Below are 12,274 nucleotides of genomic sequence, written 5' to 3' on the forward strand. Positions count from 1 at the left end.
ACGAGCGTGTTGTTCCTTCTGCTTATCAAATTTGCTTTTACACTTACCTGAACACTTTGATACGTAAATGTTTTGAATATTAAGTTGAGTTAGGTGCTTTCTCGCTGCGAGATAAATCTTAGATTACTTGTTCAAGCAGTAGTGAGTCGTAGCGTAGGTATGCTAATTAAATAAGTTTTACAAAATTGAATTTGTTCAACAAAAGGAACGAACAAAAGCTCCTGCGTTTACTTTAATAGCATGGGGGTGAGCAGATTTGTTATGTACTGTTGATCAATACTTGAACCTGAAGTTGATTAATAATAAACGACTTGTTAACATTAAGAGCAAAATATAATAAAATGTAGGAATACAATTTAAATTTATAATTAATTTTAAGCTGAAATACCATTTCGAACAAGTTCCCGAGAACGTCAACAAAACTTTTTGGTGTCACGGCGCTTACAAGTTGTCGCTACACTTTAATAGGCTGTTATTACAACTATCAGTGCTTCGATATGACGTGGTCGAGCGTTTCTTTTACGATATCGCGCCCTAAAAGTGTCCATGAATTCGAAAGAAAACGTGTTGGGAACTGAACGCCCGCAAAAATAGATTATATTTTATTGAACTTTGTTGTCATCATATCTCCGTAAACCCTCGGGGACAAAGGGGGATCCTTTGACAATGTTATCGACGCAACACAAAAATACTGGCTAACAAACAAAGGGAATAAAGTTCAGAGTGTTATTCTTACGCCTTTCACAGATAAGTTTAAAGGTTGCGCTCGAGTTTTATTGTTTATTTTACTCCTTTTAACATGGCTTTTACAAAAATCTTAAATTAAAACTAACATATTGTTTTACGCCGTGAAAGCTGAGATTGGTTTTCTTTTTACACAGAGCTTGGATTTGAAAATGTGAAACGTATTATTAGTATATTTATTTTAAAATCAAACATATTTTTTTAAATATTTGTAAGTTTAACCGATGATTTTTTTTCATCTTTAATTAAAATAGGTTTATTTCTAGAAAAAAAATGAACAAGGTATGATCGGCATACCGACATTCCAGCGCTCAAAGACTTAAGTTCCATAAATCAGGAAAGGATTTCCTTCAGCGTATTTCTAAGTAGCTCGGGATTAAAATTCCAATAAATGGCGACAATTTAATTTCTAGCTTAATACAAGACTACGAAGGATAATGTAGATAAAATCTTAGACTTATCCTGATGAACTTTTAATTTTATGCATTGGTGACTAATTAGACATTAATTGATATTTAAAATCATATAATAGAGAGGTTTTCTGTACTGTACTGTGTAAAACGTGCAAGTTATTTTTCGTTTTGTTTATTTTATCAAATGGCCTCTGATAACCGTTATCAGCCTAACCATTTAAAAAATAAACCCTTTTATTACCAAAAAATACAAAAATATATTTGTTTAAAAATAAAACGCCGACCATAAACCAAAAGAGAATTTAAGCAGCGTTTTTATATTTTAAAAGATGCAGCATCCTTTTACACCCACATCTAATTCTCATCTCTAAGCCATTCATGCGGTTTAGCTAAAAATTTAAAAGCAACATTTTTTAAATTCTCGACGTATTTTACTTGCCTTGCCAGGACAGCTAGAGGGCTTATGAAAACCATTACTAGAATTAGTTTTTTTTTGTAGCACTTTTTTAGAATCACTATTTCGTACTTAATTTGTTCGTACATTTTAGGACGGCGCTTTATTTGTTGCTGGTGTTTCGATTACACAAATTCTTTGACTTAAAAGAAATTTCAAAGCGTTAAAAATAGTGTCACAAGTCGGTTGAGAAAGTTCCATAAGAATATTTTAATACTCTTGTAATATGGAAAAGAAAGATGGTTGAAACAAAAATTCATATGCAATTTTCATATACCGATACTTAAACTCACCAAGACGCGGCAGGTATAACTGTCACCTATTGTGTTCATAAACAGTGACTTTCCTTCCTTATTTGTTTCATGCATTTTATACTCAAAGCTCTCTAAATGATATTCACCTCTTTAAAGAACATTTATCTTCAGTTATAAACCTTCTTTTTTATTATTTTAAATGCGAGAAATAAACCCGCGTCAACACCCCACTAAGTTCCAACACAATTAAGCGGGATCCTTTGTCAATACACACACCCCCTGCACTTGGCTCGAAATAGAACTGTGTCAAATGACATTCAAGTCGCCTGAGTTGCCTCTCAAGTTGCAAACGCCTGGAGCCAGGGAACTTCGTGATATGATAACGTTTTCATATCCACGAGTTACGTTAATACACCGAGTTCGTTTCGCCTTTGTTAGTTCATTATGTTGTAAGAATAGAACGTGGAAGTAAATTGTTTAATTAGTTGGTTGAGACGTTTATAAGTTGGTTGTGGTTGTAGTTCTTATCAAATATTCGTTTAGTAGTACAACCTGCGTTTAGACGGCAATGACATGTGTTTTGAACACGCAGAAATAGCCAGTGAAAAAAGTCTCCAAACTTCTTTTAATTAGATACGTTTGTGATTATTAAATCCGGACTACGTGTGAAGACATAATTATAAGTTATAAAACAATAAAAATAAAAGAATACGTCATATAATTTTCTATATAGAATGCGTATAAGTACGCAGGCAGCGCGGGCGGCGGTTTGTAAAAACATCGGCCAAATCTCTTTATAGCATGTTTTTGAGAAAGAAAACACTACTCAACAGGATAAGGACAAAGATAAAGATAGTAGACGTTAAACAAAGTTTAGAACTAAACACAAAATTACGTGTCACGGTGAACTGTAGTATGATCATAAAAATAAAATCCTCGATACCCCATAAAATAGTGATAAGAACGATGGTGGAGCGACCATTGAGCCATACGCGCCATCATTGAACGTGATATAAAATTTAATCATACTCGCATCGTGCCACCGATATTCAGAACAGCTGAATTTCCGACACAATGCCGCTATGAACCGAACGCACCACTAACTTATTTACGTCAAAATGCGGAACAGCTATTTATTCAGTAGTTCTACGCTGTAGAATTTCGATATAATCACAGTTAATGCATCGCAGCCTCAACAATTTGCTTGCATTACGGATTTACAACAAAGTTCTAAGTTTAATTCGAGTCTAGTAGGAATAATAAAACCGATAAAAAATAAACCATCTGTAGTACCTACGGTAATTTATACACGGTGATTGCTTGTAGACGTTAATATTGTTCTATACAACTCATTTATTTCTAGCTTATTCAAAGCTATGTAATAAGATCATTGCGTCTATTTTCCGGATCAGTTAACAAACTCTTAGCTGGTACTGAGAATTTCTTGACAGCAAAACCTTTATAACGTTGCCTGAATCCACCATACACCACTAGGATTAGCGATGCAGTTTCCAGTGAATAAAACGTCAGACTTGCCTGTGGTTTATGCACCAATGCTGGGTCATACGATATGTGAGCACTACGAACATTAATTTACCAGGAACCAAAGCTATATTACAGCGGCAATATGTGAAACAGACTAGCTTTAAATGTGTCAGCTGCAAAAGTTTCCAATTAAAGTTACACAGAGTGGAAATAAAAAAAACATTTACAGATTAGTTTCATATTGAGCTGCATGCGGATTTGAGTAAAATGCTACCGCGCCGGCGCCGGTCGGTATATGATATGAATTCATATTTCTGACTTCAAGCATTCGTTGAATCCAAAGTACTATTTGTTTTTACTGCCTATTTTGGTCTCCCTTAAAAGTTTGTCTTGATTATCTAGCTAGAACAATACAACAATATACATAAAAAAATATTTATAACCGACATGTGAACGTGTACCGCGCAGTTATCTAACCGATAAAAACTCAGTCGAGTCTCTTAGGAGACTTTTGAACTTTCGAAATTATCCTCAAGTTTTACGCACTCGGTCTTCTTTTAATGAGATTTCTTCAAAATTATATATAGGACTCCCTAACAACGAATACCCTATTAGAAAGATTTTTTTCTTTGTCGTTTTGCGGTATAAGTTTGATATACGTTTATTTGTTAAGCTTTTGGTTTTAAACAACGGCGCACACCTACGCTTCATAATTAAACTTTGTTCTTAAGACGTGTCTCTGGCATTCATCAAGACGATTGTAAAATAAGGTAATTTAAAAATAATATTCAAATGAAGAGATTTCGTACGTCACAATATCTATTTTAATCTCTTTCCGTTGCTTGATTTTTACGAAATAGATGATGTCATGATAATTTATTATTTAATTTATTTTACCTAAAACTTACATACGTAAATCGACAACATACGTCAGCTCTAAAAGGTTACCATACATAGCTATCCGCTTACATAATTCTAGGAAAACAAGCAACTTTCAAAGTTCTAAATGTACGAACATCCTGATAAGTTCCGAGAGGTCAGCATCAAAAACTATCTGACATTGCAAGCGTTCTTTATCTCTTCCACTTTTCCCCAGCGAAGTGCCTCTCCGGCAATGTAAAGAGTTTCAAAAGGTTTAATTCCCATTAGAGAACTGGCGTTTTATACAGTTATAGGTTAATGGAGTTACGTAGGTCCCGGAGTCTCCGGTAAACGGCTGCTTGTAGTTCCGCCAGCGAGTTTGTGTCAACATAGATAGAGATTAAAGCGCTGTGCACCAAGTTTTCTATTGTAAGTGAAGGCTGAATGAATTATATTCGTGAAGACTGCAGTTGCTGCGTTAGGAGCAAGTTTTGTTTGTTTGTGCAAGATATACGGGCAAACAGCTTGACGATATAAAACGGTTTAATGATCAAAAGTTATTTGGCTAAAACAGGATTCAAACTGTATGTTACGACTTGTGTTCATAAATAACATGTTTTACTACAATTTTAATACGTCAAAGTGATATCGACTATTCATTTAAACAAAAAGAATCATCTGCCAAGAACTAGACAGTAAGTTTTAAAATAAATCAGATTTTTCTTGTGAAGTTACGGATGGAGAAAAAATGGTTCACGGATTACTTATCTTTTTTGCTCTAGATTTTAAACAATTAGTATGAATGTGTTTATATTTCTATCGTTGTAAATATATTTACTTTAAAGTTTTCATCAATAGGAAAAAGAACACGATTATGTAAATAGCTGTGACAATCGTCAATAAAGCGTTCATGGCAATTGTGTTGTAAGTGACTAGTGAAAAAGAAATATGATTGATGACAAAAAAAGCAGTAAATGTTTTTCTTACAATGCCAAACAAATGAAAATCGGGTATCACCACGACTACTAATTAATCCACCCTTTCATGATCTCCTTATAACAAGTTCCACAATTTCTCTCAATAGAGTTTTACAACAGTTTGCAAAGTCCCCTACAACGGCTTACTGTTTAATTGGAACCTAAGAAATGTTTTCAGATGTTCATGAATTTTATACGGTTTTCCTTGGTTTCAGTGCGAGTTCTAGTCACAACTTTTTAATAGGCTTATTCTGTAGAGGGTCGGAATTATATTAAGTGAAGCCTTTGGAGAATTAATGTTTATAAGATTTGTTTTTGCGATAATAATAACTCTTGGAGTTCTCCGAAAGAGGCTCTTTGAAGACTTCAGTCATTATTTTGTCCAATAACAATCTGAGTCTGTTATTTTTAGTTAGTTATTGGTGGAAAAGGTATCATGGAAAATTTAAGGGTATGATGTCGACCTTGGAATCTGTTTGGCTTAGTAATCAATTCTAACAGTAAAACATTATACGTTTAAGATTAGTATTTTAATGCAGTTCGCATATAATTCTCAGTTATTTCCGTGATTTATACTCGAAAAAGTGGTTTCTTCAATATCGTAAAACCAAATGCCTTAATAATGGGACAAGTGAATCCATTTACTAGAGACCCGCTAAAACTCTTCAATTACCAGTTATGAAGGAAACTCACGATAGAACCCGAGACTCGAAAGACATTGATAAAAATATGCAAATAAGAACATTACACTCAATTAACTTCGACCGTCGCGATCTCTGTCTAAATTCCACCAGTGAAATGAACACTTATAACGTGGGTAATAACCCCTAGCTCATGCCAAAGGAAATTTCGTAAAAATTCGGTAGTAAATTTTTGAGTATTTTTTCCCTCTTTTATTTAGTGCTCGACGGCGATTCATACCAGCAGTGAATTTCTGTGACACATTACTCGTAGTTCACAGACGATTTGTAATCTTTCTCTCGATATTTTTCCTGTAGTGCCCCAGTTTTTATTATTCAGAGGTTATTTAGTGCGAAGCCATGAATAAATGTATGTTTGAAGTTATGATTTCTTTTTAAGCGTTAGCGGGTGATGACTTATTTGGATGTTTATTTGTTTGAGTTCCGTTGCGTCGAATGAAGAAACGTTTCAATCGAAAAGTATTTTTTAGAAGAAAGCTTTAAAGAGAATCTTGATAAGGCACACGTTCTTGGAATATAACTTGCCGATAGCCGTGAAGTCAAATCTATAATGGCTCAATGGAATATTCAAAATGTATAATCTTTTCTGTTTTCTTTAGACGTGTCCGTTGTACCTTAACAAAATCGATAAACACAGCCGGCTTAGCTGAGAGACAAAAATGTTTTGATAATTGTATCAGATATTTCTTTCATATTTCAATATCAATGTCAAACAGATTTACGGAATTAAGTATGAAATCTGAGAAAAGTAATTCCACCTTGACACGTTAGAAATATTCTGAAGGAACAAGCAACATTCTTGGAAGAGCCTAGCCGCAGTCACTGACGCTTAAGAAAAACATATAAATGTGATGTTTACGTTCACACGAGATACTATCTTTCGTTTACGGTTTCGCTTGCTTTAAAGTAAGTATTTAGAGGGAGAGGAAATATTATGAAGTAATTTTTAAGTTCTTGTATAGTTTTACTTGCTTGCGTCAGTGTTTGGAGCTCATTCAATTAAGTTTAATGCTTTCAAACAGATACTTAGAATAAAATACTGAAAACGCTATCACTAGAAAACTAGTTATAATTTAGCGTGAGTTGAGCCGAATTCGTACAAACTGTTGAAACAATTTAATTGTTATGGAAATGGGTGAACAGTTTTCGCGATTCATTGAACCATTCAGTCTCTGACAACGTTGGGTCAGCGAATTAAATCGACCTTTCATATTACATAAAAACCGCAAATATATTGAATATCCTTCGGAAGATATTACCACTATGCTTGCCCTGGTTTCGTTTGATGCTTCGTATATTGAAACTCCACTGAAATATTTAAATCAGGTTACAGTTTTAAGATCATAGGAGGTAAATCCTGGCTTTGGTTAGTAAAGTAATTTAGTTAGCGTGCAACGGGGCGTGTAACAACTCAATGCCTTATAGAGCATGTTAAACTATGGTTAAATAATATTCTATATTGTTACGAGAGGTATATAAAAATCAATAGATCGATTTTCATTCTCATGTCATTTTGTGTGATTCATAGACTTCAGTAAATAAATGCTGGACAAAAACACGACGACATATAAATTACTATGTACTACTACAGATGTTCCTTTCTGATAAAACTTACTTTTTGCGAGAGCGTCATGTCTGTATGTGTTTTACAAAACGACAAAAAATAGTTTTGTCTGTGACTAAGGGATACTAGAGGAAAGAGAATAGTGTCAACTCACCTACCAAGTGGGGTAATTATCCAACGTTCCCTTGCGAAAAGACCTTAAACTTTCAACGTAGAATTGTCACAGTTTGCAACTATGATGCACAACTTCCTGACAAATAAATTTTACGTTTTGTTGTTTGTAATTATGACGAAAATTACACTTTTAGCTCACTGAAGGACAGAAGTTTTAGTCGCTTTATATTATTATACATTATGAGCAAATTAAACATAAGCTTAGACATTTTGATGAATATTTTAAATTGAATGTAGTATTTTTAATATTGAACGTACGAACTTATGCTGCTGGCGGATTATTGAGATGATAATTATAATGTAAAAGTAAATGTGGCTTTTAAACGCACCTATTACTGGTATATTAACTTATAAATATGTATGACGATAACATTGCGTACTAACTGTTAACACCGCTGTGACATAAAATAATACATTTGAGTTTATCAAAGGGGCTTACATTTAGGGTGGCAGGCTTCTCGTCCCGCCGACGGAACGTTGAAATTTTGACAAATTACACTTGAGGATTACTCCGAGGGAATATGAAGAAAACCACGCATTCCCACAAATTACTGACTTGTGACAAATGTTCCCTCAGATGACCTGCAATTTATTCGGCTTGCTGAGAAATCTAGCTAATCTTGGCACCAAGGAAAATAATAATACCACCGTAATGAATGTTGAACGAGGAACACACGTGCCTTAATTTTGATTATCTATGAGTATGGCGTTCTTGGCATAGCACAAACTAATTACTACGGAAAATGTAAGACACAGCGGTTACATAAAACGATAGGATAATACATTTAACCTTTCATTTTCTTAGCATAAATAAACTTACATATATTGGAGTTCCTTTTATCAGTCTTTATAAGTAGCCACAGTAGCGTAATGCTCTACCACCAATCTTTATCGGCAACCAGCTAAATATCGAGGGATTTTGGTTGAAAATCTGATCAGCGTATCTAGTGGGCGCTGTAGGAACAATTGTTGCGGTACGTTTTAAATGCCAAACTGTCGATACTCGATAGTACTGACTGTAGAGAATTGAGCTACAGAATAAAAATAGGACTTCATAGCAATACCTTCTTAAGTATCCTTCTCCTTAATGTATCCACGACTCGTTTAATTATTTTCACGAAATAAAAACGCGTTGATACTCTCCGCTATCAAACAATTTGTCTAAATGTAAACTTAGTGACACAAATTAGTTTCCGAGGAACATTTTGTGAAAAACTCCGCTGCGAATATCTTGACAGGGGAATTTCCTTTCGGATGGCAATTATAGGAACATTGTAAATTACATTACTGACTTAATATCTTAAAACGTGTTCGACGATACTGGTTTTAAATAATTTATGTACCCTTAGACATAAATTCACGTGGTGTTACTTGGAAATTGTAACTAATTAGGCGGAATTTTGATGTGTATGCATGCATTTTTGTTGGTGTTAAAACTAAAAGTGACCTCAAGAATCGAAGAAGAATTTGTATTTTGTACAAAACAATAAAAAAGCAAACTTAATATCGCATGCAAATGAATGACATTTATTAATAACATCTTATTACAATATTTTAACGAATGTTAATTTAAATACGTACATATTTCATATTATTATGTTATCTATAAGTATTTGGTGTGTATTAAAATATTATTATCAAAACATGATATTTTATTTATTCTTCAATTTTCCGCATGTTTGTCTGTTTGGGGATTTTGGGAGTAAGCTCGCTTACTCTCTTCAACATAAAATCTGATAATAATGCATTTTATCTCGTTTTATAGCATAAACAAAAATATAACAACAGCTTTATGTGTTCTACTTTTATAACTTTCAAGTTCTTTTAATGTTTTAAAACTTTTAATTATTTAAGATAATTTCCAAAAATATGATGAAAAATTAAAATAACATTCTCGCTTTTCGTTTACCGAAGTTTTTAAGTGTCAAGCCGAAAGGAACAGATTTTTAGCTTAGTAATGTTATATCAATCACTCATACCACCAAGTTTATTAAACAAAGACAAGAAAAATGGAATAACAACATTGTAACCTAATAAATAAACAGCGGCAGATTGTAAGATATTCGTTTATAAACGACAAAACAATAAACTCCCCACAAAAATTAATTGTATCCAATAAAAAGTTTACTATTTTCGTATCGACTGGGTGTTTTCAACAACTTGTCAATTTTCTCATGTAATGAAAAGGGGATTTACTGCATTATCATCTAAAAAGGAGCGCAACCATTACATATCCCCGAAAGGAGATAAATATTTTATGTCATAATTCATCTCGGCTATAAAAAGGGTGAGCGTAGAAACTGGCACCGTTATGAAATGATTTTGTTTCTCTCGGGAATAGCACAGTATCTACACTGTGTACATGGAAATGTCGATCTTTCCTTTAATCTAGGAAATAAAAATATTCCCCAGCTACGTAGAAGATCGTGATTTGAACACCGCCGTATTTTCTTTGGATGCTTTACAAGATTCCGTTTTTATATTCTCCGTGTTTCAACTTATTCAACTGCATTGCAGTGTTTTTAACGAAAATACACTGAATATATCTTAGAACAGTTCTGTAAGATTTAGATTGTTGCTTCAATGGAACATCTAAGCCAATTGCGACAAATTTTATTTCGAATAGAATACCTATTGTGGAAAAAGTATTCAAAGAAAAACTTCGCTAGAAACCTAGTAACTCTTAAATTAGAGTAAATTTACGTTATTACCAGTCGCAAAGCAATAAAAAAACATATACGTAACAATAGATAACCATATTAAAACTCAGAGCTAGAGCACAAAAATCTAGTGAAAAATATCATTGTACTGAAAGTTTGGCGTACACCACCCATGTCAATATAATCAAAGACCTTCGCGAGGGCAAACGAGCTTCTATAAACAAAAACAAAGCATCTCATAACGTAAGTAATTTTATGAATTTTCCATTAATTCAATAGTATAATTGGAAAAGTTTGACCGCAAAACGAGGGGTGGCCATAGGAAGAACTATAAAATTGCAGTTAACGGAGACAAAACGACTTCTCAATACCATTATTCTGAAATACGATCTAATTGAGTGGCCACCCCGGCCCTCGGAGACAATAATGGCAGCTAGGTCCCCGAGCTAAATTGTTCCTTGGCGATTGCTAATTTACTTATTACAAACGATCTTGCCTTTAATTAACCGTTCACTACGCGAAAGTAAAAGTAAATCGTAGACTTCATGCTAATGATACTGAGAGTTACTGCTATTGGTTACGCTAAAGGAAATATTTTAATAAAGAAGAATTATAGTATTGAAGTTTTGTTTGATAATACTACGCAGTAGGTATGCCTGTTGAATTAAATGTTGAAGACTAGACTAATATGTAGAAAACATTGCCTTGGGAATTCAGAAAGCATATACAAAAGCTAACTGTTGCATATTCAACATCCAAAAGAAAGTATCTGTTTCAATCAAATTGATACAATCAATACAAATTGATTTTATACAACGAAAATTGTGACTTTTGTTTGTTCCAAGACTGTCCCACTATTGGGCAAGGGACCCGAACGAAGGAGGAGTTAGGCCTTTAGTCTATCGCTTATCAAGCGCTTGTAAATCTCGCATATGATATGTCGTGTGCTGTAATGGCGGCTTAAATACCACATTAGGCAATCGAAAACTATACAAACTTTCACTATAAATGTACGTAGAAGAAAACCAATAAATAAATCCTATAAAAACATAGTTCAGGTGACGGTAGTACATTGTTCGCAATATCGTCTTTGGTGTTACAACATCAACAATGTGGGTTAATTTATGATCTAATATCGAAAATGGTCAGACAATGTTACAGCTACATATTTGCAGAGTTTCGGCGCTAGGAAGCTGCGTAAGCTTAGCGAAAATGTATGTATAATATACTTAGGGGACATGCTTGAGCTATAGTAGATTCAAATTTAATTCTGATAAAAGTAATTCTAGTATTTTAAACCACTTTTTTTGTTAGGAATAGACGATTAGAAACGATACAAGATTTTACATTGAAAACAAATTCAACCGGACAAGTATGGAGCAGATGGTAGCTTGTTTGGTACGAAAACTTTTTTTGGACATACGAGTACACCTGAATCTACGAATTTTAGATAAATTGTCCAATTCAAGGCTCTCTGCTTATTTGTCGAACCATAGAGCCTATGTGCTACACGCGGCGTTTATGCATAAAACTAGTCACAAACGTCAAGACCTGTCGAATTAAGGTCCTCAAGACACATTCTCTCATCACTCTGATTATTGGACATTGGTCGTCTAGAGTCCAGTCTGATTGAACAATTTTCTGCAAGAGGAATGACCGCCAACAAACCTTATATACGGATGCAATTGGCAAAGACTTTTGTGCACGTTTGCTTTTTACAATGTATCCCGTATTTTACGACTTGTCCGAATGAGATTTGTTGCATATTTCATTTATGCTAGATTTGTAAATGGCGTAGAATAAAAATAAAGCATATATTTACGTTTGGTTTTTCTTACCAAAAATAATTATTATTTGCTATAATTTAAGATATTTTATCAATACATTATTCTAATTAATAGGGTAGTGGCACGATCCTCAAAAATCACCTTTGTCCCATTCACATTCATACAACTTGTCATACTGGAGCGAGGGTTACACCTGACCA

The sequence above is a fragment of the Anticarsia gemmatalis genome, chromosome 8 (assembly GCF_050436995.1).
Source record: "Anticarsia gemmatalis isolate Benzon Research Colony breed Stoneville strain chromosome 8, ilAntGemm2 primary, whole genome shotgun sequence".
In the NCBI taxonomy this organism is placed as follows: Eukaryota; Metazoa; Arthropoda; class Insecta; order Lepidoptera; family Erebidae; genus Anticarsia; species Anticarsia gemmatalis.